Genomic DNA, 27,037 nt, shown 5'->3' with positions numbered 1-27,037 from the left:
CTCATGTAACAAGTGAGAAAAAAAATGCAGTTGTACAAAGGAAAAAAAAAAAGGAAAAGGAAGAAAGAAGAAAAAAAAAAGACAAGGAAGGGTGGAAGGAAAAAGAAAATGTAAATGCTATTTATTTGTCCATTATAATGTTAAGCTTTGAATCACTCCAATTGTATACCTAAAAACTCAACTCCAAACTTTGGAAACTTAGAATTTCTGACTACGTTACCAATAAATACAATAAGCCATGACACGTTTGTTTCATAATAAAAGTACGCTGACTTCCAGTGCATCAAATAAACCAACACCAAACAATACATTTGCATTTAACTAAACGCTGAAGGTTGAATTTTCAAACATGCTGAGGATGCAATATTGTATAAGGAAAAGGAGTACTTCTGATTTCCAACCACCACCATAAGCTGAACTTTTCAGTATCCTTCCTTGTTCAGACTCCAGGCATTGCTTGATGCTAAAGTCAGCCAGTTCAGCTCACTGATCTAAAATTACCTTTGGAGGTGTGCTGTTTTCTAACAGGTCACCAATGTGAACCAACTCACCCCATACATGTGTGAGCATTCGGGGCAGGAATAAGCAGCTGCAAGATGGAAAGAGACTGTAAAAGAGTGACAGAACCAGCCTTTGTATTGCCATCCTGCTTCAACACTGCACTGGGCAGAAAGGGAACTGCCCTAAGCACCAACCTGATTCTGCCAACCTGATATGCCAGAGGGACCTCAACAGGAAATGAACTGTTGATCTCAAAATCCTGGATATCTGTCAAATAAATCACTCTCATGCTCATGTGTGTGAGGCTGAATATCCAGCATGATCTACAGTTTTGAGTCCTACCATCAAAACCTAAAGTTCCTGCCAGTTAAGGTAAATTGGCTCCAGAGGTGGTGCAAGTCCTGTATGGTTGATGCAGGACCCACCTGGCCATTGCTCCACCGATTTTCCAACAGCTCTCCAGCAAGATGTTGATCTCCCTAACTCTGTTACTGCAACTGCATTGGTCACAGCCTCCATCTCTGGGACTGGCAGCCTGTCCTCCCAGGCTTGCACTAAAAATTGACTTTCTTACCTTATATATACAATACCTCTGAGCTAAACTGGTAAGTAGGGGGGCAGGAGAGGAGGGAAGGAGAAATTCATGGTTTCCTGCTTCAGCCTGGTCTCAGAGGAAGTCATTGTTTCCTGCAGCTTGGGTAGGGGAACAGTACAAAGCAGCTGCATAACTGCTTCAAGACAGAGATCTATTTAGATAAGCCAAAAGCTGGGTATGACTGAGCAAAGAGCAGTACTGAACATGGCTGTAAAGAACACTACCAGTCCTACCACCGCATCAGAAGCTGCCAGATCTGCCTGTGCTATGTAGCGGTATTTATGTGTCTGCTCTCATGCCAGATAATCCCATCACCACCTCGCAAGAACATGGTGTATCCACAATCAGCCCCTGCATTTGTGGAGTCTCCTCATCTAATGACAAGGACGTTGCAGAAGGGAACAGAGGGGGTCTAGACCTCTCTGATAAGAGGTGACTGTTTGTGACTTAGATAAGTTTGACCTAGGCATAAAAAAAGAGGAGAGAAGCACTCAGGTAGGTGTATTTGTCTTTTTCTTGATTTTCTTTCTTTTTCATCCTCCTCCCATACTTTCTTTACCTCAATATTTCCTCTTTTCCTAGAAGTGTCTTTTCCAAATGTCTCCAGGCATGGAGCAAGGAGATCACTTTCTGAAGTGGCTGTTATATTTTGGCATTAAGATCATTCCAAACTGCACGCTTTCTTTGGTTAGACAGCTTTTCTAGCAACAGATCAAAAATTCCAACTATAACAAATTACACTTGCAGACTAGTAAGCGATCATTAGAAATTGGAATGAGGCCACAGTTTGCCCTGTGCAGGAGAGCACACGGCACGCTGTAGAAGCTCTTTGCAGAGTGCTTTGTAACACAGCAAAAGTGCTTTAGCTGAATCAGTGTTAGCTACAGCGAGTTTAAGGGAATGCTGCTGTCATCAAAGTTACTCCAGTTTGACAGCACTGAACAGAGCAAAACTTTACCAAGAGGAACACAAACACTTCGAACAAGTAATCAAGCTGCAAAAAAGAATGGATGGCAAACCATGAATACGGACATTTTACTACGTCACGTTTAATCACCTGTTTTTGTAATTGGTAGCACTGCTTCAAAGCTCTAACATCGCAAGACGGAAGAGAAAGAAAAACATTTTTGTGTTGCTTGGCTAGGACATTCATCATTCTCTATTGCAAATGCTCTTTGGAAACATGGGTGAGCCAGAAAATATTTGAGACAAGAACTAAAATAAAAATAAATCCACTATACTGATGGATCAGCATCTAAACTGCTAAAAAAACAGGTGTTCCCTCAACCCACTGCTGGCACTGCCCATCACCCTGGTACTGTTTCCCCTGCTGTGTCTGTCTTTGCTGGACCCTTGGACCAAGCCACCATGCAAGCGCCAGTGCTGGCTGACAGCGTGCCCCAACGTGCCTCTTCCACCAGGCACAGGCATCACTTCTTCTGGCACACCAATTTCAAATAAACCCCTTATCTCGCCTGCTTTCACCTGAATCAGATTAGCTGAGCCCATATATGCACAGTAATTAACTGACTTTTCTTAATGAGGACAGTATGAGTTACTCTATCTTTAGATCAATGGGGTCAGTAGTCTTTGGCAAAGGGCTAAGATAATAAGCTGGAGGCAGCAATATCTTCAACTGCCCTTGCTGGCTCTGGAAGAGGGTATTTGTAAACAGCAGAAGATGTCTAAACACACAGTGAAAATAAATATCTCATGTTACAATTTGAGGAGTACAAGAGCTCTGTTTCCAAGTGACTGAGTAGAAGAAGGCAATGGGGTTAGCAGGCACAAGGGGCCTCAAGACTCAAGCCATCAGAAGGAGCTTGGCTGTCACTCCTCAAGTCAGTCAGCACCCGGACTGAAGTCGTGTGGTCTGAAAATGCAAAGCAGATCATCAGCTTGTTCTTCTGGAAAAAAAAAAAAAGTGCGTATTAAACAACTTTTCAGAATACTGCAAACAACCTCTGTAATCAACCTTGCAATCCAGACCAACCTTGGTCCCAGCATCTTAAGAACGCTAGCGTCCTGCTGGCTCCTGAACTCGCTGGCACAGCTGGAGCATGAGCTGGAGTGTTCTGAAGGAAGCAGAGCACACGAATAGTATTGCATCCCTGTCACACACACAGCCACTGGGACATTCACGGGGGTTTAAAAAAAAGAATCCTCACTAAGCAAGGTGGCATTCCCTCCTCTTTTGCACACAAAGTCCTTCTGAAACCAGTTCTTAGCAGCCTTAGCAGCCACAGAGGTAGTACTTCTTTTCAGGGACAAAGAAACCTGTCAGGTAAATGGCATTTACAAGAAATTGGCAATTTAATTCTAAAGCATTAGAAGAATGATGTCTTTAATTTAAGTGTGACATTGTCTTAGGCGTTTATATCCACCAAAAAAATCCTCCAAAAACCTCCAAAACCACAGACCAAAATCATATAGCAGGAGGAGGAGGAGGAATAGTTTAGGACTGCATGAAGACAGAGAAAGTTTCCAATTGCTTTAATTTTCCTTTTATTAACTCTTCCTTAATGCACAGTTTATATCTGCACCATGAACCGCATATGAGATATGCTAGTCATTTTGCTTAATGTACTCAGTGGAAGGTGCTCAGACATTACAAGTGATATAGATGGCATGAAGATTGTCTGATGCTAAATTTCCTGAGAAATTAGGCCCACTCACTAAGTCTACTGAGTGACTTGTTAGCTTTTCCAAGTTCTGAACTGAGCATTCATCAAGAATCTTCTCAGGTTTGTGGCTATAAAATGATGCATTGAGAGTTACTGCCAAGAAAAGACAGGAAAATTAAAGCTTTTAGTATAACTAATAAAAATTGCTTGAATCACAACCAATTTCTCCTGCAGCTTTAGGTAGCACATGGCACAAGTCTATCCTGGATAAAATGTAAGAGATTCTGAATTATCAAGTTACATTTTTTGAGACATATTTGAAACATTATAACATAACTGCTTTTATTGAAATTTCATTTGAGACCAAACATATTTGAATACTAAGCAGTGCGTATTATGATGAATTTCAGTGTGGATATTAGACACCAGTAGAAACAAACAAAAACAAAAAGCATATTTTGGGTAATATTGTAAAATAATTAAATGGAATTCAAAAACATCTCAAATAACTTGTGTTATAATGCATATGTTTACGTCATCTCAACTTGTATTATAATGCATATGTTTACATCACCTTACCGTGACTACCCTTGAGATTCAAAGCTGCGCTTACCTGAGCTAGGATATCTTAATTACATCTGGAAAAGTATTTAGGAAAGCAGAATGTTGGATAGGAAGCTAAGATACAGAAAATAAATATATTATTTTACTGCATACTGTTCATATTCTTAATCTGATTGCTGCAGATGTTTGAACAGACGCTCTGAAGGTCAGGGAGCTACGCGTATGGATGGACACCATTCATCTCTAGGTCTTCCAGTCCATAAGAGCTCAAGCTCACTGTGTGGTTGTACCTACTGCATCTTCCCTGAGAGAGCTGCTTGGAGAATTATGTTTTGCAAATCATCTGAAAAACAAATGCAACCGCAGGACAAGCACATTTCCTAGAGTTACGGGGGCCCTGAAAACTTTTTACAAGGTGGATGAGTTTTCTTGCACACCTTTCCCCGACACCTAGGAAATCAGCTTGAACTTTCCATTGTACTGTGCCATCCTGTCAGCTTTTCAAATACTTGAAAACAAAACCAGCGTGGGTTTACGAGATGGTTTACTCTGTCTTTGGGATTGGCACTGGGGTGTTGTACCACACGCTGCTCTACTACCAGCTGGTTAATCTCTCATCCTCCTCCAAATGCATTCATGTAACAGCTCTCCCCATTGTATTCTTCTACTAAAACATGATTCAGACTCTTTCTGAAAACCAGCTGTTCACTCTGGCAATTCCTGCTGCTAATCAATGTTTCATTAGTTACAAGGTGTTTGTGGTTTTGTTTGTTTGTTTGTTTGTTTTTTTGTCTGGACTTAGTCTATCACTTTTCAGTCCTATCAGAAGTTACATTAAAACTCAGATATATTTTTGTCGACAAACCCACCAAATTTTTTTTTTAACTGGAAATGGGCTGGAGAAGCAGTTTTGATTGGGAAAGCATCCTTCACCTGACGCTATCAAATGAGAGTTGTGAAGAGCTGGGCTGTTGTGCAGGTTCCCAGACTTCCCAGTACACAGAGAGGTTTGGTACTGTATGTTATGAAGGGGGTTGTACTGGTTGTTTGACACAGGTGTCCAAAGGAGCAGTAGAGATAGCTGCACTCCATCCTCCTGGAGAAAAACCCAGCCAAAGCTTTTGACGGGGTTAATGGAAGAGGAAATGTCTTCTGTTGCTCTTCCACAGGTGTATAAATTGCACAGGAAAGCAATTACAGCTCTTCGTACTAGTAGCTTAAATTTATTTTGATTTTCATCAGATCAACTAATATAAAATATATTTCTGAGATATGCAATAAAGAATGTTAGTTAATATAATACACAGATTTAAAATGAGATTATAGAATTAATATTTAAAATGTTAAAAATTTAATTTTAATATTTAAAATTTAAATAAGTTGTTTAGAATGTATTTTATATGTGCCTTTCTTGTGTGTGGTGGTGTTTTGTCCTGTATATATATAATATCTCATGGAAATGTGTGACAGATATGCTATTATTTTCTGTTTCAGCCTCAACATTTACTTAGTCAAGGATGGAATTAACAGCTTGATAGAATGAAGGACCTCCAACTTGCATCAAGTAGTGAGTGATTGTTCTGTGTTGAGCTAAGGCCAAACCTACAAATATTTACTGAAATAATCCTTCCCTCTCAGCTTTCTTTCATTGTGTTAAATGGGAGCACTGAATGAAACAGAAATTAACCATAGTTAGCCCCAAAGTTCATTTTTCATTTTGATTTTACTGGTCTAGTGGTAACTCACCATTCTGGCATTACATGCAGCCAATATTTCAGCATTCCAGCGGCTGATAGAGAAATTGGTTTAATTTAGTTCTGGTAAATTAGAAACACCTTCCATTTCCAAGGTAACAAGAAATCTGAACAATAAGAACAAAGGTGTCTTTTGGACATGGAACACTTCTCAGGGGTTATTTTTTCTGTTTCCAGGTGCCTTCCTTTTGGTCTTGGAAAAATCAGCATCGCAACTTGAGAACAGAGGGTTGAATTCTTTGAAGGGGAGGGAGTATATGGGAGCCATAAAATATCTTAAAAATACTCTATCTTGTTTTCCAGGGAAGATTTAGACAGCTGTGGTATATATTTCAGTACAAAAAAGCATTCAATTGCGAACTGCAATATTTATGTTGGGAAACACATCCTGTTCTTGTCTTCTGTAAGCAAAATGTCTTTATTCTGATGCACACTTTAAGAGAAAGAGAGAGAGAGAGCATCACGGATGCTTCTGCCTGCCTCATGAGAATTTGGCTAAAAAGGGAAAATCAGAACATGAGGCAATCCCCTGACAAGTGCCATGAACCTTTTCTGAATCAGATTTTTTCAAGTTTCGCAAATCAAATTTTTTTTTTTTTCAATAGGAAACTAAACAGAACTCCAACACTTGCTTACAGATAATACACTTTTAATGGGACATATTACATTGGGAAATACCTAATTTTCTATCTTTATAGGATGTAATCAGTCTTACTCCCAAAGCACAGAAGACAGATGCTGCACCACAGGGTCCAGCGCTTAGCATCGATAAACAAGTCAGGTGTCTTATCTCAGCCTCCAGTATCCCTGAACGACTCTCCTCCATTCCAGCCCATCTCACTCCCAATACAACCTCATGTTTGATCACTTCCCCATCTCATACAGCCCCACTCCAAGACTTCTCCAGCTTTGTGCAGAGTTTTTCACCCAGTAGCTGCTGTTGCTCTCACTAGGACCTTTAAAACTACTTCAGACTACTTAAACATGGAGGCAGGAGGGGAGATCAACCTCCAGCTTTCTTCCGTTACAGTACTGATTTTATTCAGGGCATGATAATGTAAAGCCACAAATTCCAGCAATTAGACACTGGGCTGTATCTTCTCTGTAAAGAGTCATCTTGTAATAGAAACATGTATAAAAACTGGAACAACAATGCAGGAATATTAAAAAGATATAGTTTTAAAGCCAACAATACTTAGTATAAATAATTTTATTTTACGAAGGAGAGACACATTTATAAGAAATGTGCGTATTTCCTTCATGAAAAATTCCAAAGATGGACTTTGGAAAACTGTTAAGTTTCCTAACAGATATTCAGTTTTCATTAGTCTTTTTGAAAGAGTAAAGGGTCCCTAAGAGCTATGATTTAACTGGAAGAAAATATAACAATTTTGAGTGTTTCTCAATAAAATTGCAAATACCTAGTAAAGCCCTTTTAAAAAGACACTAGTGAATTAATTAAAAAAAAATCTAACTATAGCTAGATATTAAAATAATGTTGGATTTTTGTTGTCTGGTGATCCTTAATTATTTCAATGCTAAGAGGTATTCCAGGACTAATTCTGTGACTTTATGAGCAGATATTTGTTAATGTTTGGATATTCTAACAATTTATTTAATGATATCTTCTTTCCTCAACTTTAATCTTAACTACATTTTACCAAAGCATGCAACTTAAGTTCTGCTGCACAAAATACCCTCCATGCCTTAACAAACTTTAGGGTCCTTTAACTGCCTTTTTATACAGAATTTTAGGCTGGGAGGAACAAAAGGATGCACTTTTCACGACCCTGGAACCCTGTGACCACTGGGAAATCAAAAGGGTGGTGACACGAAGGAAAACTATTGTCCACAAAAATAAGCTCTTCAAGGGGCACCAGGAATGCACAATAAAATCCCAGTTTCCTTTGTGTAGCTGTTTATGCCTATGTCTTGCATCATCCAAAAGCTCAATAAAAGATCTAAACTAAAAAGGAATCTGGGTTTCTAAGAAAAATCCATATTCTCCACAAAAAAAAAAAACTATGTGAAAAAGAATCTTTTAAGAATTCATTATCTTTTCACATATTAAATATGTAACTCTGAGGCAAAGAAAATCCTTTTGCCTGCTCTTTGGGAATCAGAGAGGGAGATTTAAAAAGTTATTCTAGCAAATAGGAGCAGATGGGAAAATAACCTGATTTGTCAGGACTGGAGGATTTAGAGATTTTGTTGCCTTCTAACTCTATCTTTACTAGAAAATAGGAGCATGTAAGAGTTCAATTAGAGATCTACTAAAATCTATTTTGACCTGAAAATATTTCAAGTAAAAAGAAAAAAAAAAAGGAAAAAAAAAAGATGACTGGTCCTAAATTCTTAATTAAGCAAAGCTGCTATTGAAGCTAGGAGCGTTTTTGTCCTTCGAGGACTGCAAAACATGGAAAAATAGCCATACCTTGCAAACAAAAAATAAAGACAAATAAAACTATGTGTGAGTTTTGCGTGATAGTCTCTCAAAATAAACTATTATGTCATATATTGTTATACAAAATAAAAAAAATGTTATTGTTGTTAAAGTCTTTTTCAAAGACTTTTTCTAATTCAATTTGAAATCAGTGGAGAGAAAAAATTCCATTGACTTTATTAGACTTTGTATCAGAGCATTGCCTGGTAATTTATGCAAAACATAATTATTTTTTTTTCTAAAAAAAAATCTTTTAATATAAATATGTAAAGGGAAAATATGCAGTTAGGACACTTGTTTGTGTATAAATATTACTCAGAGATTTGCATAGCAAAATTAAAGTGCTGTGCTTGCAGAGCAACTTGAGACAATGAAAATGGTCAAATACTATTTGTAAGCAGAAGTCAAATCAACTGATTTTTCTCTTAGAGACTTGAAAAAAAACATAAGCAAAAGCATATTTTGAGGAAAAAATACAGTTCAAATGTCTGTAGTTTTAAGTCTACATTTATATAAGGAAAATGGAGAAGTAACTTCTTTAAAAAATATATTTTTTTTCAAATTGTATAAATTAGTAATCAAAATGATTGTGAAATTTTATTTCTGGTGAACAATGCCAAAAGGACTGATAAATTTTATGGTGGTCATTGTTACAGACATATGTAAAATCATAATTTTAATCAAAGGCAATTAAACTGTCCTGAAAGCAATAATTTCTGAGTTGCTGATGCACGTGATCTTTTTAACTATTATATTTTGTTGTAGATTTTATAGTAAGAATACATTATACAATGCTTCTAAAACTGATTATGCAAAAGCTGGAACAAGCAGCACAATAAGGGACTGCAGTCTAATAGGCATTCCAAAAACTTAGTAAAGAGCCCAAACCTACAAGTGACCTCTTGAGCCCTGAGGCACATCACACAGACTACAACATTTTGGAGACAAACTGTACTTATTCCTGGTCATGTTTTCAACCAATTTGTGAAGTGATTTAATATATCCAAAAAAGTAGAAAATAAATTTGTATAGGATTTTGTGTAATATTGTAATGACAAGTAAAGAAAAGTTTAAGAATCGAAACAGTCTTAAAGGCTGATGTATTTTTGCACATTTAATCAAGGCTTGATGTTACAAATGTCCAAAAGGGATTTTAAAGACAAACAGACCTCAAGGGAAAAAATCATGTTAGAATTCATTTTATTCTCAATGAATGTTTAGCCTTCATAAAGGTTTGTTCTTTCTGGTTAATGCTGAGAAGAACAATTTATCTTCTAGGCAAGCCAAGCACCATCAAAAAATTCAGTGAGCCAGTAGTGGTGATCAACATTTTTTAATGCAGCACTCCTCAGGAAGAATGTAAAAGAATAGGATCTATCGAAATGAGTCGTTTAGAAAGGAAAGGAAATGTCTACTTAAATCCAAATAAACAAAACAGAAAGGCATATTGTTTTAATGCTATATTTTACAGTATGTGTAAGACGCAATATCACTGATACAATCAATGTTTAAGTTATACAGAGGTTCATGTGCAAAATCTTGCTGTAGAATCTGCATTTCTGTTTTACATGGAAATGCATGGTAAATTACATATATATATATACGTACTGAGTGTACTCTTGTAATTTGTCTTTAAACTTCTTAAGTTTAACAGTTTTTAAGCAGAACAGCCAAAATCTACTGGAGAAGTACATGGCAGAAAAATATACTTTAAATCACTAAACAGAGATCTTTTTGCTGCCTTTTTATACAAAATTCTGGGTCCATTATAACAAAAGGATGCACTTTGCACGACCTTGAGAGCCTGTGACCATTGGGAAATCAAAAGGGTAGTGACACTGAGGAAAACTATTGTCCAGAAAAATAAGCCTCTCCAAGGGGCACCAAGAATCCACAATAAAATCCCTGTTTCCAAGAAAATTCAGGCATTTCCATCAAAAAAGACTGGTAAGATAAATAGAATGTCCTCATAAGCCACAGATTCTTAATAATACAAAATGTCTAAGTCCATGGTAAACAAAGCCCCAACGAAAACTAACATCTACTAACTCAGGCTTCTCAAGACCTAGGTCATGACCTAGCGCCGTGTCACAAGGTACCTCAAATGCATTTCTTAGCTGAAATTGCATGGAGCTTGTTTTGTATAATATGTATTTCGGAGTTTCACTCCTGTGCAGAGCTCATAGAACCGCTACAGATATCTTCTGGGTGACAAATATGATTTCAGTGCTAATAATTGTTGCTGCCATTATCTTTTAAGAATTTCAGTTTACATGAGGCCACATGCTGATCTGAATGAAACCCTATCATGCTAGTTGCTTTCTTGCTATCTGCCCTTAAATTTTGTGCCTTTTTGTTTTTCCTCAGGTTTTTCAATTAATCCATTTTGAAGCTTTACAGAATCAGTAGCTAATGCATTTTGATATATTTAATACAAACCCTTAATTCTTCAATTACTTTTTTTTTTTCTTGAATTCTCTTCAGTTTTTTTCTAGTGATAGCATGGGAGAAGAATATTTGTGACAGATTCAAATGTCAGAGTGTTATATTTTGTGAAAATTAAATGTAGCTGCAATGATGAAGTAGTTTGGAGAATGTCTGGTTTGATCTTGAGCCATGCTTGTAGTAGTAACTTCCTCTTTTTCTACCTCAATCCTGTAGGAGGCAGAAGTCAACAAATCTCTCGCTATCTTACATGGCATGAAGGCATTTTTGTTACTGAATGCCATGTCTTTGCTAATCAGTACTGGCAAGAATTAATTGAACAGGGAAGGTTATACCTACCAATATTTTTAGTTGATAAATACTTTTTTAAGCTTCATCCTGCAAATATTTACATGCACAAGTAACTTTACCCACGTAAATAAAGCTACGTGCGTGTTTAGGTGCTTGCAGAATTTGCCTATAGTTTCCATGACAATCTAAGGAAAATAATGTATAATTTTTTCTGTAAGATTTAACTAAAGGACATATATAATAGGAGGACTTGGGAACTAGATGACTTATTTATTAACTCAATTTAAGTGTAAATTCTCAAGGGTTATGGCCTCCAAGAATTTCTGTACATTGGCTGTAATTTTAACTTTTATCCTTGCAAACAACGGTGGGGAACATTATTAAAGGGATGGTGTGATGAGTCAGTTTCATGGGCTGAATCACAAGAATTTGAATGTTTTCACTTATTTTTGCAAAGCCGACAGCTCTGAAATGTAAACTGCAAATTTGCCTCAACTAGTTGCATATGGCTCATGTTTAAGCAGACGATAATTTAACGTAATTAGGTGCGCAGTAAACTGTTCTCAAACACTAACAAAATTTGGTGTCTTGAGATACAAAATTTACATGAAAAACTGCCTTTTATCCACACCAATTCCATGTACTCTGTCCTATTCTGATTAATGAAATTGCATCGCAGGAAAAAGTTAATAGTTTTCATTTATACAGCGGGAGTGAAGTCATGCAAGCATAGGGAAGGCGCTGTCTTTCCACGGCCAACAACCTGAAGTTCTGAAAAAAGCGACCGTGGCAGGTTTTTTCGCGGAGGAGTCTCGCAAATCTGCTGGAGCAGGGGCTGGTTTTGTACCCCCCGCTAGAAGGGGAGCGGGGAGATCGCGCTGCCGGCGCGGGGGGCACTGCATCCGCCTGCCTATCGCGGTGGCCGGCGGCCAAGCTTATCGGCTGTGCACAGGAGCTGTCGCTGCGGTGCCGGATCCCGGAGTGCCACCGCGGAGATGCTGCGAGCCCTCGCCGCAGCCGGCTGGCAAAGCCGGAGGCAAAACTCCATCCCCTTCCCCGGCACCTGGGCTCCCGTGGCAGCCCGCACCCCCGGGCTGGGGACTCCGCAGCCCCTGCCTTCGCCCCAGACGTCCCCCTCTCCCCCTCCGTTGCTTGAAGCGGGTGGGTGTTATTTAGGGTTTGGAGAGCCTTTCCGTTTCTTGCTCGGCGATGTACTTCGACCTGTTTGCAGCTTGGGGGCAGAGCCAGGCTGGCTGGTGCTGGCAGCGGGGAAAAGCTGCTTTCTGGAGTTTCTCGCAGCTGAGACCGTTTCTTGCGGGGGAATTCCAGCCTCCTCTCCTCCCCTAGACATTTTGTCACTGTGTTCTGGTAAAGAGCTCCCCTCCTAGAAAGTTTTTTTTTAAAAAAATATTATTTTTCGTGACCATCTCGAATATTTGCATGTGAACTCCAGCATTTATCCACCCTTAGTCTCATTTCCAGGCTGGCTGGATCTGTGGACTTCATCCCTCAAGAAAGCACCTTTTCCCACTGGCTCAGCTAGACTGCACATTCTTCCTTGTGCTAGGGCTCGTTTACCTCTTATCATGTTTTTCCTTTAGAGCAGAAAATTTGGGGCACGGAGTAACAGGATCATCCTTTAAGTATGCACATCCAAAAACGTGTTACGCTACTGTCAATACGTTCTCAGTAAGGACCTCGAGCATGCACAACACATTCCCTGAAAAAAAGCCTTGCCTCAGGACGAGAGGTGAGGTTGTTACACCTCTAGCCATAGCTCTGGGAACATACAGCAGGTTTAAGCTGTTTTTATGCCCTTCTAATCCTGAGCTGCTCTGCAGGCTGGACTAGACCCCAGCGTTATTTAGTCAGCCTGAGGTCTCAACCAACGTGTCTTAGCTACGCTGTGAGCTAAGCTCTTCCCTGAATTTCCACAGTGCTACTGCAAGAGGCAACAGGCTCTCTGAGCGACAACTTCGAGTGCTGCTCTGCTCCTGCACGAACGTTTGGAATGGAAATCACTGAAGGGAAACTTTGAGAAGCTACATAATGAAATGCCTCTCCCAAATGGATGTAACAAGTACCCTGCACCACCCTGCTCTGAGGAGCTCAGCCTAATTGACAAGATTTTGAATGTAATGGCTACATACACTGATTTCTATCGAGGATGTCTGCTGTCGTGCAGTCAGTGCTCCTGAAGACATGCTGATTGTCAGAGCCCTTGAAGAATGATCTTGCACAGAGCAACAGGGCCTCAGGGATGCTCTGGGTGCTGATGGTACCACGCAAAGCAGGTGCACCTGGCAGTTTCAGATGTTTATAAAGGCTGCCCAGCATCGATGGAAGTTTTGTACATTAAACAGACAACCTGAGAGCTTCTGTCTGCACTGTGCTAATATTTATTCAGAGGGAGAGAGAGAGGGAGAGAAGAAAGAGAAAGAAGAATCTTAGCAGTGCATGTTGCACACAACTGTAGGAATTCAATGTCGGAAAAAAGTACCAGTTGTTTTTTTGACTGTGCATGATTATACAATGTGTGTGCATGCTGCCAGGTTTCTCACATGTTCAAATATCTGTACCTCTGCCTCCTTTCAGAGGCTGGCTGTCAGAAACCGTTCTCAGAATCTAGCATTAGCTTGACCTCCTAGAGTGTATATAAGCTGACCAACTGGGGCAAGGTGAATGTGTTCCCTTTACCTGAGAAGGAGCTTCTGGATAGAGAACAACATTTAGACTTCATGACACAGTGGGAAGAGGAAGACAAGCTTTGGGTCTTGGGGTCTTCTCGTCAGGTCCTTACATCAAACATTGATAATATATGTAGATAGCAAATAAAAACATAGCCAATATCACATCACATCCTACAGTAAGAGAGTAACAAAGCTCAAATATATATATATAAATTTTATGTGTAACCTATAGTCAAACAGTAATTTATCGACTCATTTCTAAAATGTCACGTGGCGTAAAGGAAGTATATTTTGGAAGTACATGTCTCATCTAGAAATGACTTGAGCATACTTTTAAGTTTACGCACTGTGAAGAAGTTTAAACTTGCACTATTCTGCTCCACTGACTCGAAGGAGGAGTTAAGCGTGCACACAGAATTCTGTGCAGGACTGGGACCAAAGTCTGCCCTGACCTTGCCCACTAGCCTTGGAGTAGGCTGAATAATCAGTAGGACTGCTCGTGTCTGTGAGCTGCCCAGTGCATGTATAAAGTGTCACATCAGTCTCGGTGTAACCTGCCGTTGTAACTCATTTTGATGGAAAGATGATTGCTCATCAAGACAGAGTTCTCACGGACTGCAAATTTATACAGCCCCCATTTAAGCTATTTACAGAGTTTTAAGGGCCTGAGCACTTACTGAGAAACGTAGCTCATCGTGGGTAATATTTTCTCTCTCTAATGTCAATATTAATTCTTATGAAAATTAAGATTTATACAAAATCTAGACAGCTCACAAGATATTCTGATTGCCGGCTGTGGAGAAATAAAATATATTAAGCAATTTACAAAAGGGGAAGTTGTGCACTGTTACAAAATAGAAAACTGTACTTTGTAATTAGTATGCAGGGCTATGCGCATGGCATAAAATGTCATTAGAGGTGCAAATAATCAAAATATCAGTGATATTTGGCAAAATTGGGAACCTGCCTGGGAAGAATACATACATTTGGAGTGAAACAAAGTAAAGAAACAGTAATACAACAAATACCTTTTGATGAGAAAGGTAAGTCTCAAACCACAGGGAGTTTAACAAAATAATATGGGAAGGTATAATCCATGAACTTACCAAAATGGCAGAAGGATATGTATCTGAGGATGTATGTGTTTAACAAGACTAAGCCTATCTATTGAGAATCCGAAAGAGAAAATACATGGCCAGATTGGCTGTGAATTCAAAACTCTTGTCTTCAAAGAATTGATTTTGATGTGAAAAAAAAGCAAAACCTGTTACTGAGAAGCATTTTCAATATAGCAGTTCAACGTTATATTGGGCCCTATCCTGTGAACACAACCTGGGTCATTTACTCATGCAAGTAACTGACTTTCCAGTAGACAACTTATATCCAAATTTCAGGCTTTAACCCATGTGAAACCAGAACGAATACATGAAGAACTCAGTACCGTGAAAGGGTGAGTTTCTTTAACTTCCCCTGATCTCAGTGAAAGTGGAAGCAACTCACAGAATCAAGATCTATAGAAATTGCATAAAAGAGTTGCAGAGAAATTGAATTTCAGCCTGGATTGGAAAGCTAAATGCAGAATTTAACATATTTACATATCTACTGAACTATGGAAATAAATATCAGACGGAGCTTTTATTCTTTATATTTACATTTTGATTTAATAAACATGTCTATAATGAGTTGTCAAAGAGCTCTTAAAAAGACAGCTTTGAGACATTAGTATGCGGCAATCCTTTAAAGCATATCAGATATACATAAAATGTTACATTATTTATCACAGCAATCAATACTGTAGAAGAAAAAATAATAGAATTAAACAAACTCCATGTCATTTCTATATATTTGTTTCCCAATGCAAATAATTTGCCATTTTATATGTAGATTGGCCTTATTTAGGAGTGGGTTTAGTGGTTTTATAAACATGTTTCACATAACGAAAATGCAGAGTAACTTAGGTTAGCCATAGCTTATTTTTCTATTTTAAAGGTTCGCAGATGAAGTACAATAAATAGAAAGGTGAATGTCAGTTTCAAATCTGTTTTACTAAGACAGTGACAAAGGTGTGAAATTTTTTGCAATAAAACCTTTTTCTACTATCAGTTATTTTTCATACAGAAGTGCAAATACGTAGAGATTATTCAGAAAATAAACTTGAGTTAAATTTTTCATTGACACTGAGGAAAAATTTGAATCATAACCTCCAAGTATTTCTTTTTTGTCTGTCCTCAAAAGAATAATTTTCATTCAACCTATTTTACAGCTGAATGCTTTAAAACAAAGACAGTTTAGCAGGAAATGAGGTGTAATCCACAGTTATATGAACAATCCAAAGTGTGCAGAACACAAAATTAAGACAAATCTTTACGGAAATCTACTCCTGCAAAGATTTACCAAACTTGTGACAGTGTGAGCATTCTCAGAAAAAGTTAGCCATCACTGTAGGATCAGGAGAGTAACTCTGTGGCTAATGATTAAAGTACTTTCTCTAAAATATTCCTTTTGTTTGTTTGTTTCTTTCTTTCTTTTTAAGATGACCTGTTCTGTGTGAACATTCTCTTCCAAAATTATGAAATATTACATCTGAGAGACTCCAGACTTGTCTGTAAAATGATTTCTGGGTACTGATTTCATTCTGTTGTTTTGCAGCTTTAGTGGAATTCCTTCTTAAGACTTTCAAATATTCCTAGAGTTTTACAAAATAACTTAGATTTTATCAATCTGTCAGAAGTCTCTCCATACATCAACTCATATGTATCTTTGAATAGTTTGTTCTGAAAAATAATTTTCTGTTTCACAAAGATGCATCCCTCTTGTTTCTGATTTTCATTTCTTTTCTTTCATGCATCCAGATAGCTCTGCACAATTCACTGAGCTTTCCTCTGCATGAAAAAAGGTCAGACAATAGTTCTAATTCTTGAAGGAAACAGAAGTGGAAGAGGCAGTCCAAGGCAATCCCTGACCATAGCTGTTAAAGAGCATGAATGAATCAGTAACCATAATGAGATAGAACAGAATTATCTGCAACACTGAGAAGAAAAGTGCAACGAAGGAAACAGAAATATCTTCTCGGCAAGTATGCATGTACATGATTCAATTAGAGAAAAAAAATCCAAATTCTTGCATATACGTAGAGTAAAAGAGCGAGCAATGTAATTTCACCATAAATTTTTAAAGTGATTTTCAAGAAAACATTTCTTCTCTCTGTCTCTATATAGAAATACCTCACTTAGTCTTCGTAATGTTCCTCCTAACCTGGAACAAAATCTTACCCCAAGAAGTAACGCGTTATACAAGCGCTACCTTATAAGCTGTAAATCATGTGCATTTGAAAAGACCATCAACAAAGTGCAGAACTTGCTGCAGATGAATACTTTAGCTAGACAATATCCTTTAAAATATTAAGAAATGTTCCAGCACTTTTTTTCTTTTGACTATTGCTTTTTTTAGCAACTGTTGTATTTGCAGACCCCAAGACTCCCTTCCAAGATACACAAAAATACAAGTCAAAGGTCAGCAGGAGGATGTAAAAATACCGTTTAATCTTATCTGTGTAACACTTCATGTAGACTTATTTCACCATCTTCAGACTCTATTTGTTGAAAGACTACTTTATTTCTACACCAACAGAAAAGAGATAATCAATTTGCACCATGTGTTGAGTAAAAGCTGCTACACTTATACATAACTTTACTCTTTATATAACATTTGAGTAATAGTTACGATCCAACGTTGCATATTAAGCAATCAAAAATATCAAAGCATACGATTCCTTTCTTATACAAGGAAGTTTCCTAGTACTGTGACGTGTTTCGTGCTTATTTGCTACAAGTTTTTAAAAAGTTTTCTTTTACAGAGTTAGACCTGGAATCTCTTTTATTTGGGAATGTTTTCCATGCTGTTGTGCATACACGAGTTTCTGGAACATTTGTATTTTTCATTGCATGTGAATGCTCTACGCTATTTCTGCGGAGGCACTGATAGCAGGTTTACACACCCATGCTAAATTATTGACTTTAATGTTGAGCTTTGTTTTCTGTTTTGTCGTTCTCGACTCGGGACTTCAGGAAGGTACTTTGGCTAACGAGGGCAAAATTTAAATTTTGAATCTTCCCGAGCCCTCCGTCACACAAAATGTCCCCGCAGCTCCAAACCAGAAGTCGGTGAATTCGATACCCGGAGACACCACACCACAGAAGTTCGCCAAGACCGATCCGAACGGAGCGTTTCCAGTGATGACGAAGGAACGGCTGGCTGTTTCTGGAAGAAATAATGAAGTAGCCTCCGAAATACTTGTGCCTGCAGAGAGCCCTCCCATCTTGTCGAGGAGCGCTTTTGACATGGTCGCTTTGTTTTAGGCCTCACGCACACGGGCGCGCGGGGAGAGAGGTCGGGCAGCTCCCCGAAAACGTGGAAGAACTCGGCTGTGGAATTTCAAAAAAAAAAAAAAGAAAAAGAAAAAGAAATTAAACAGCAGTAAATACAGGCGGGACAAAAGCCCCTTTCTCGCCGCGTACCGAACGCGGTGCTGATAGATTACTGCCCGGTTTCCATGGGGACCTTTTTGTTCCAACTTCAGATAGCAGCGAGCGGGGCCGCACCAGGCACCTCCGGGAGCTGCCGCCGGACCCAGCGGCCGGGGGTGGCGGCGGTGTGGGGCGAGAAGCGGGCCCGGGCCGTTGGCTATCGATCTCTAGGCGCCTTTTATTTCCCCAGAGATGGTTACCTCTAAGCCCTGAGGCACGGCGGCCGCTGGCAGGGCACAATTAGCGCATTTTTAGCATTCCAGCGAGGGCCGCCCGCCAAGGCAGGCCGACCCCTCTCCCCGGCCTGCCAGGGCGCGGGTCCCCCCCACACACACCTCAGGGCCGGGGTCCCCCTGGGTCCCCCCCCGTCCCCGAGCGGGCCCCTCGGGGTCGCCCCGCCGGGGCGAGGCGCGGGGGAGCCGGGCAGGGCGGGCGGCGCCGCCGGGGGGCTACCACGGCCCGGGCCCCGCCGCCGCTTAGGCCACGCTAGGCCGGGCCGGGCCCGCGGCCGCAGCCTCGGGGGCTTTTCGCCCCAAAACGGCCGAACGGAGCCACGGCCGCGGGCCCTCGGTGCCGGGGAGCCACGCGTGGCCGCGGGGAGGACACCCGGCCTCGGGGGGGGGGGGGGCTCAGGCGAAGGGAAGGGAGCAGCCCTCAGCTGCAACCCCCGGGGGAGCGGCCCCCGCCGGGCGAGGGGCACCCCTCGGCCGCGGAGCGGAGCTCCCCGAAAAGCGGGGCCACGTGCGCGGCCGCACCGGCCCGGCACCCGCGGGCGGCCCCGAGCCCCGCAGCTTCGGCCCCCGGCCGGCCGGGTGCGGGGGGGGGCAAGGGGGGGGACGGGACGCGGCGCCCCGCAGCCCCCGGGGCGGGAGGAAGAGGAGGCCGGGGCCGCCCGGCTGCCATTGGCCGGGGAGCGGCGGCTGCAGCTGCAGGACACAATTAATTATGCTAATGGCGTGGGGAGCGGATGTACTTTTTTCCCCCCTTTATTCCTCTCTCTTTTTTTTGGCTGGTCGGTGCGGGAGGGAGCCGCCCTGGGCTGGGATCACATGATATTGTCTTCGCGCCACTTTCGTAAAACCCTTTTTATTCCAGGGCTCTGCTCGGGCTAAAAGGTACCGTGTTTATCTTTCTGCCCCTTTCCTTCCCCGCTCTTTTTCCTCTCCCTCCGCGGACCCCCGGCGCGGACCCGGGGGGTGCCCCCCGCGTTCGCGCGTTTTGCTTTTATTATTTTGATTTTAGTCTTTTTTTTTCTTTTTTCTTTTTTTTTTTTTCCTCCTTTTTCTTCTTTTCTTTCCCCTCCTCGCGCGGCTCCCGCGCCCGGGCAGCGCCGCTCTGGGTGCCCGCGGCGGGGGGGGGGGGGACAAGCAGCGGGGCCCGGTCGCCCCGGCCCCAACACCGACCCCGGCCCGGCGGCAGCACCGGTGGGGGCGCGGGCGGCCGCCACCCACCTGTAGGAGTACTCGGGGCTCTCCCCACCGCCCGCCCGGGCCCGCGCCTCCCGCGGCCGCCGGTACCGCCGGGTGCCCCCCTCCCGGTTCCCCCCCCCCGGTGCTCGGTCCTCCAACAATGGACGGGGCCGCGGCGGGAGGGCGAAACTTGGGGGGGGGGGGGGTCCCCGGGGGGCTGCGGCGTTACGGGCCGGGCGCCCCGCGCGGGTTGTGCCCCCCCCCCTTCTTTACCCGCCCCCCCCCCTCCGGTGCCGTTCTCCCGCGCCCCGGTTCCGAGGGGGGGGGGGGTGCGCGCGCGCGCCGCCCCCGCGTGGCCGGTGCGTGGGGGGAGGGGGCCGCGCGCGGCGAGCACATGGCGGCAAGGAGTAGTGGAGGGAGGGGGGGCGGGGCGGCGGGGCGCATGCGCCGCGCGCGGGGGGCGCTGGGGCTTGTAGTGCGCGGCCGGGCGGGAGGCGGCGCGCGGGAGGCGGCGCGCGGGAGGGCGGGCGGGGAGGGGAGGAGGGAAGCGAGGGGGGGGGGGGGGGGAGCGAGCTGAGCGCGCGCGCGCGGAGGGGGCGGGCGGGAGCCGGACCACGCGCTCGGTGCAGCCGCCGTCGGGGCGCCGCGATCGGCTCCGCTCCGCGCCCGGCCGGCGGCGGCGGCGGCCCCGCCGCGCTCAGGCAAGCCCCGGGGGTGGCGGGGCCGGCAGGGGAACGGGGGCGGGAGGGAGGGAGGGAGGGAGGGAGGGGGAGCCGCGGCGGGAGGCGGCCGGGCTGCCCCCGTCGGGCCGGGACAAAGGGGCCGCGGGCGGCCGCGCGGAGCAGCCGTCGGGGCGAGTTACCGGCGGGCCCCGGCCCCCGCTTTTCTCCCGGTGTCCAAATTGAGGGGGGGGGTTGCCGCTCGCTGGCTGCCCGGGGTGGGGGGTGGGGGGGGGCCTCGAGGCTGGGGGGGGGGGGCGGCGGGCGGGCGGGCGGCTTGGCGCGTTTTTGGGGCTTTGAATGGAGGACTGCATTTCCCACAGTGCTCCGGGCGGCGCTTTAATCGCCGCGCGCGGCCCCCGGACGGGGCGGGCGGCACGTGGCGGGGCGAGCCCCCACCGCCGGCACGGGGGGGCCGAGGGGCGGGCGGGGGGGCCTCGGCCCCCCCCCCGAGGGAAGGAGGCCGCGTGCACGTGGCGGCCGCCCCCCCCCCCCCCCCCCCGGCCCCGAGCAGCGCCGGGCAGGTACCGGCGGGGAGTACCCGCCCGGCCCCCCCCCCCCCCCCCCCCCCCGAGCAAAGCCCCGGAGCCCCGCAGGGAGCCGAGTTTGGGGCACCGGGCGGGGGGGGGGGTCCCGGTGCCTCGGAGCATCCCTGGGCGGCCCCTTCTGAGCCGGGGTTTGACAGCGTGGCTGCGGAGGGAGATTTGAAATGGCCCCCCCCCCATTGAAATGGCCCCCCCCCAGCTCCCACGAGGAGCGCCCGGCGCTTTGTGCGGCCCTGCGGCAGCGTCTGGAGCGCGCAGACCCCGCGGAGCTCGCCCTGCGCCGTCGGGTGAAGCCCCCGGGGGAAGGTCGGGGAGCAGGGCTGGCGTGCGGGGCAGGGAGTCGGGATGTTTTGGTGGAAGCGGCGGAGGAAGCCATTTTCACCGTAATTTCAGTGGGAATTAGCCGCAAGCTCTGCCTCCCTTGGTGTGCTCTCTGCCTGACTGCGGTCCCAAAAGTTCGAACCGATCTCCGCCATCTGTGCTTCCCTAAGAAAAGCTCTACTAAATCGGGTAGCAAATCCATACGTGTCATGCAACATTAATGTTGGTCTTCTCTCTTGGCAGGTACCGCCGGCTCCTGTGCTTCAGTCAAGACACTTCTGCGATGCCTGCGCTGAAACGAGAAGACCTTTTAAGTGGAAGAGTTCCTATCTGTTGATGGGCCTTGAGTTGTGCAAAAGTGCTTACAGTGCAGGTAGAGTTTAGGATCTACTGCAGTATAAGCACTTCTGGCATTACTGTGGCGATTCAGTGACGGTAGCAGGGCACAGACGTAACCGGGACTGTTGTTTTGCTGCGTTACAAATGGTTCTTGTGTTAAGGTGCATCTAGTGCAGTTAGTGAAGTAGCGTAGAATCTACTGCCCTAAATGCTCCTTCTGGCACAAGCTGCTGCCTGCACGTCCAAAACCACGCATCCATCTGGCTTAGCTCAGCAATTACAATTTTAGGTAAAGCATTTGTTCGCTGAAGGCAATTGCTCAGGAAATAGTTTTGTCCTAGCAGTATCAAAGTGCTCATAGTGCAGGTAGCTTTGAATCGGACCTACTGTAATGTGGGCACTTACAGTACTGCTAGATAAAGTGCATCTTAGCTAGTGGCAGTTTCTGGAGAAGATGGTACTGATTACAGTCAGTTTTGCAGGTTTGCATCCCAGCTTACTAAAATTGCTGTGCAAATCCATGCAAAACTGACTGTGGTGGTGGTGAATCTGTGGTGAATAATGGGTTTTGAAGCTTTCTGGTTTTTCCGTCAAGATCTGAAGATGCCTTGCGCTGGTTTCTCCATGGGTGGGGATTTGTTGCATTACTTGTAGCTATGTGTAGAGTATTGCACTTGTCCCGGCCTGTGGAGGAAAGGAGGACTTGTCTTCAGGCTGCGCTGCTTAACGTTTGCCAGTTTGGTAAGCTTTGTTTTGCTGTTGTCGGGTGGATCACGATGCAATTTTGATTAGTTTAGTAGGAGAAAAATTGCACGGTATCCATCTGTAAACCGCAAGACCTTCATCGCTGACAACATAGCTTTTGTCAGTAATCAATTCTCACAGCAGTCTGTAGTAATGTGCATAATGGCTTGCTGGTGACTCCACAGCTTAAAGGGATGGGAAGAGAGAAAACTTCTCCAGATAATAAGGTTTGTCTATCATTTGAAAAGGAGGGGGGGAATCCCTGGACAGTTGCAGTGGTCCAGGGAAGGGTGTTTGGGGAGTGTTTTTGTAAGAACATGTAAATTACTATGGTGTACTAAATAAAAAGATTTTTAAATAAAACTTGTATAATAACCTGTCTCAGTCCAATGTGGTTGCAGTAGACAAGTAACAAAGATATGGGAGATGCTTTTTGCTGGCTTCTAAGGGCATCCTCAAGTGAATTGTCCTGAAGCAATAGTCACACTCCAGCCCCCCCACACCCTTTTTTTTATTTTTTCTCTTTGCCTTTGCCCGGGTGCGACTTGAAGCCAGGAGTGGAGCAGCAGCTTGCTTCGAAGCAGTGCTCCTGGGAAGGGGGAGACCTTGGTTTGTCCCAGCTTCAGAGGCTGCCAAAAAGCCACGAGCCGCTCGTGGGGAGCAGGTTGGATGTAGCAGCCTGAACTCTGCTGCTCTGTGGGGCTGTTGCTGCTGGGGCAAGCAGCGAGGTCTGGATGCTGGCAGGTCAAGGAGGGGTGCTGGGGGTGGGTATGTCCTCTGGTGGTGCGTTTGGGAGGGGAGGGCTGAGCTGCTGAAATCAAGGCTGTGCTGGAGCGTGCGGAATGGTTTTGGGGGTTCCTCTGCTAACAGGTGCCTTGGAGTGTCCTGGGGAGAGGGTTGATGTCCACAAGCTGGGTTTTCTTCTGCCTTGTTATAACTGTTCACATGTTATGGGAGAGTTGTGGATTTTTTTTTCTTTGAGATGATCTGGAACCACAGAACTGGCAGCACCAATGAGTTGGTAACCTCCTTCCGTACTGAAATACCTTGATCTAAGGGGATTGTTTTGCGGGCTTGGCTTTGTTTGTGGCCAGTGCAGCCAGTAGCTTGGGGACGGGGTTGTTGCACGTGGCAGGGACTGGCTGCAGGACTTGGGGAGCAGCAGGTGGGTGTGGAAGCCCTGGCAGCCCAGAAGCTCTTGAATTTCCAGGAGAAGAAATCAGCTGCGGAGGGGAGGTTTGGAGCAGAGCAGCTCCTGCTTAGTTTAAGTGCCATCGCAGAGCTCCTGCGAGGGTTTCCTTGCAGCTGGTGGTGCTGGGTGGTTTTATACACCAGAATCTAATCTGAGGCCGAGTTGTAATCTTCCTTGTGCTTCAGAGGGCTGTAATCTGGACCTCAAATCCCCGTGCAGACAGAAGGAAAAGATGTTCCCCGAGTGTAGAGCCGTTCTTGTTGCTCCACTTGTTGACAGTGAGGGAAAATGGCTTGGAGCGTGTGCTGACTGTGATTCACCCCAGCGCATCGTACCCCAGCCGGGCGAAAAGCGTCGGGCTGTGCTCGTGCAAGGAACGAAACTGAGGTTTGTTACTGCATTAATGCGCTCTTGGGAGGCGCTCCAGGGTACGTCGCAGCGGTGTGCCGCCTTTGTGTTGCTAGTGCCCGGGCAGTGCCCAGCACTCTCGTGCTGCAGCGTGCTGACCCAGGTCCTGCATGGGCACACGGGTGCTTTTTGGGTGAACTGGGCTCACACCGGCAGGGATGCGGTGCACTCAGTACAGCCTATGCTTGATAAAAGAGCTGGCGTGGGGACTGCGGGGCAGCGGGGGACATGCACGGTGTCTCGTGCTGAGTCGGTGCCAGAGCTCCAGATGGGCACCGAAAAAAAACACGAGGTCTTTGATGGCTTCGGCAGCAGCCGGCGAGTTACCTGGGTAAGGGGGGTGCTCGTTGTTGCTGCCTGATGCTGCTTGTGACAGCTATTTATTAACAGCGTAGGTGTTTGCTTCTTCGACAAGCATCCACCCAATCTGTTCTGAATGACAAGCCTGCCGTTTGCGATTTGCGTGGTTTGTGTGAAGTTTGCCGCTCAAATCGCTGAAATTTAGACGAGGCGAGCAGAACGTTTCCGCAGCTGTACGCTGGCTCGGGCACCGGGAGGAAGTGGGATCCTCTGCTCTGCCGGGAGCAGCCCCTGCACGCCGGCACCCGCAGGCAGCGAGCTGCCTCATTGCTGGGCTCTGCTGCTCGGCCACCGCGGGCAGCGCCAGCCAGGGAGGTGGCAAGGAGGGCCGACCCTCAGGACATCCGCATTGCAGGTTTGGAGGCCAAATGCATGCCGCTGGTATCACCTAAGGCTGCTGGGGACGATCATGCTGCGAGCAGGGGCTGCAGAGGGTTTACGCGATGGCACGAGCGTGGCCGCAACGATGGGCTGCAGGCGTGGGCGTTTGGGCAGCGCCCCAATGCTTTGCTGCAGCGAAGGAGGGAAGTGGTGAAACCTCCCCCGGCCACATGTGTGCTGCTGCTGCTGCCCCGGAGCCGGCGCAGGGTTGCCGCGCTGCTTTTCGGACGGGTTTGTTTATTTTTCTCCACGAGAAGCGTTGCGGCCATGCGGGCATCGGTGCTGAAGGGCCGAGGCCGTCCGGGAGCTGTCGCCGCGGCTATTTCTGGGAGCGGGACGTCAGGCGGGAGTTGGCACCGGCCGCTTTTTACTGGAAGTTTATAAATAGGTATGGGCGCACGCAGGCGCGAGGGCTGCTCGTGGAAAGAGACAGCTCTCGATCTGGAAACTTCAGAGGGCTTCTAACATCCGAGTGCTGGCTCTGTTTTCGCAGAGTGGGAATATTTCGTATTATTTCAGTCTCCTTCCTGCCGCTCAACGTTTTCTGTTATTTAATATGTGAGCGGTTATTCCCAGCTCTAATCAGTGTTTATCTAGCGGAGCATCCCGTGGGTACTTGTCGTTTCTCTTAAAGGAAGCGTATTAAAATCATTCTTAATACCTCTGAAATACCACTTGTTTTTAAAGTACCTTCTGCAGCTGGGGGTCTGGCTGAGAAAGCGATTGCGTCGCCTCCGTCCTCGGTCCCCTCCCCAGCTGCGCTTCTCTCCGGTATCGAATCACCGGCGGCGGAGCACCACGGCGACACGCTTCGCTCGCTGACTTTCTGCATCCACCCATTGATTTAAGTTACCGTACTCCTGCGGTCAGTATTCCGGCTGGCGCGGGCGGATCAGAAGTTGACAGTTATTTGGCTAATTCTCTTTTCCCGTTGGAAGCATCGATTGTGAAGGCATGTTTCATTCGCTGAAGGATTTTATGAAATCTGGGGATTGGCAGCACAGAGCCAAAGAAAAAAAAAGGAAACCACCAGTGCTCCTTTTACATATAATAGAAAAAAAAAAAAGTCATATAGAAGAGGAAATTACCATTTAGTTACTCTGGTGATACGGAGCTGGAGTGAAGCGATTTATTTATTTTTAATGGAAATAGGCTCTTTGGTGCAAAGTGCCATTCTTGCGCTGTTCTCTGCTGGCGGAGGCACCAAGTCTGGCTCCCAAGTAGGTCCCCTGGAGCAATAGCAAATGGCTGGCAGGACGGATTGAGAAGTTGAAAGAAGTAACAAATCTCTTGGGACTTCAAAGGGCACGCTTTGTTGGCCCGCCTGTCTGCTCGGAGCCTCATTGCAGCAATGAAGATGAAATTGGGATCTTCCTGCCCTAAAAACCCAGCCCCCTTCCCCCCTCCGGAGCTGGACATCTCCTTGTTTGTTAGCAGCGTTCGCTCCTTCCAGCACCCGTGCTGATGCTCATCAGCGCTGTGTTAACAAAAGCGTATTTCCTACGTAGCACCAGCTCGCAGGATGTCCACTCGTATCCATTTTTCATGGGCGCTTAAATCCCTGCAAGTGGCCTGAACATTGCAGCCCGTGTCCGTGCTGGGGCTGGGCACGGGTGCCGGGTGGTAGTGGTCCTTTGGATGCCAGCTGGTGAAGGTGCGAGGTCGCCCCTTGGTGCTGCTCACCGTGGTCTGCCTGTGGGACTGGCCAAAATAGCCTTTCCTTTTCCTTTTTTTTTTTTTTTTCCCCCTCCCTCTCTCCTTTTAATTAAAAGGGTCTTTTGCACTGATTGAAGTTTTCTGGTTTGACTGATGAAAAATCTGGATTTGTGCTGATATGGAGTAAAAAGGATACAGAACAACAGGAAAAGAATTTAGTCTTTGCCCTTTATTTGGGCTTATGCAAAACCCTAAGTCTTTGTTTTGCTCAAAAAAAAAAAAGGAGCAGTTTCTACCATAATGTTTGTGACTATGAAAGCCTTGTAAATCAGGTGAAGAACGCTGCATCTAAACACTAGGGTTCAATCAAGAGTAACGTATGAAAGAGCTTAATTTATTGATTAAAAAAATATAAAATCTCTTTATCATGTTCAGTATGGAAAGTAGCTGAAAGGAGTGCGAGATGGCTACTCACCCTCTGTTTTGGGGAGATTTCATCTGAAAACAGAAAGGCAGTTTTATTGCTTCTT

At 45.2% G+C, this 27,037-nt stretch overlaps 1 long non-coding RNA gene across 1 annotated transcript in view; it reads left to right on the top strand.

The window, feature by feature from the left end:
• Positions 1-26,794, top strand: part of LOC310880733 — a 33,567-nt gene extending 6,773 nt beyond the window's left edge. The window contains exons 2-3 of the long non-coding RNA XR_014571870.1: positions 5,779-19,548; positions 21,671-26,794. This is a non-coding gene — a long non-coding RNA (uncharacterized lncRNA). The remainder of the gene's footprint in view (positions 1-5,778; positions 19,549-21,670) is intronic.
• Positions 26,795-27,037: the final 243 nt, after the last annotated feature.

Source organism: Anser anser (assembly GCF_964211835.1).
Source record: "Anser anser genome assembly, chromosome: 13".
NCBI classification, from domain to species: Eukaryota; Metazoa; Chordata; class Aves; order Anseriformes; family Anatidae; genus Anser; species Anser anser.
Note: the sequence above shows the minus strand (reverse complement) of the source record. Positions and strands in the feature narration are given on the sequence as shown.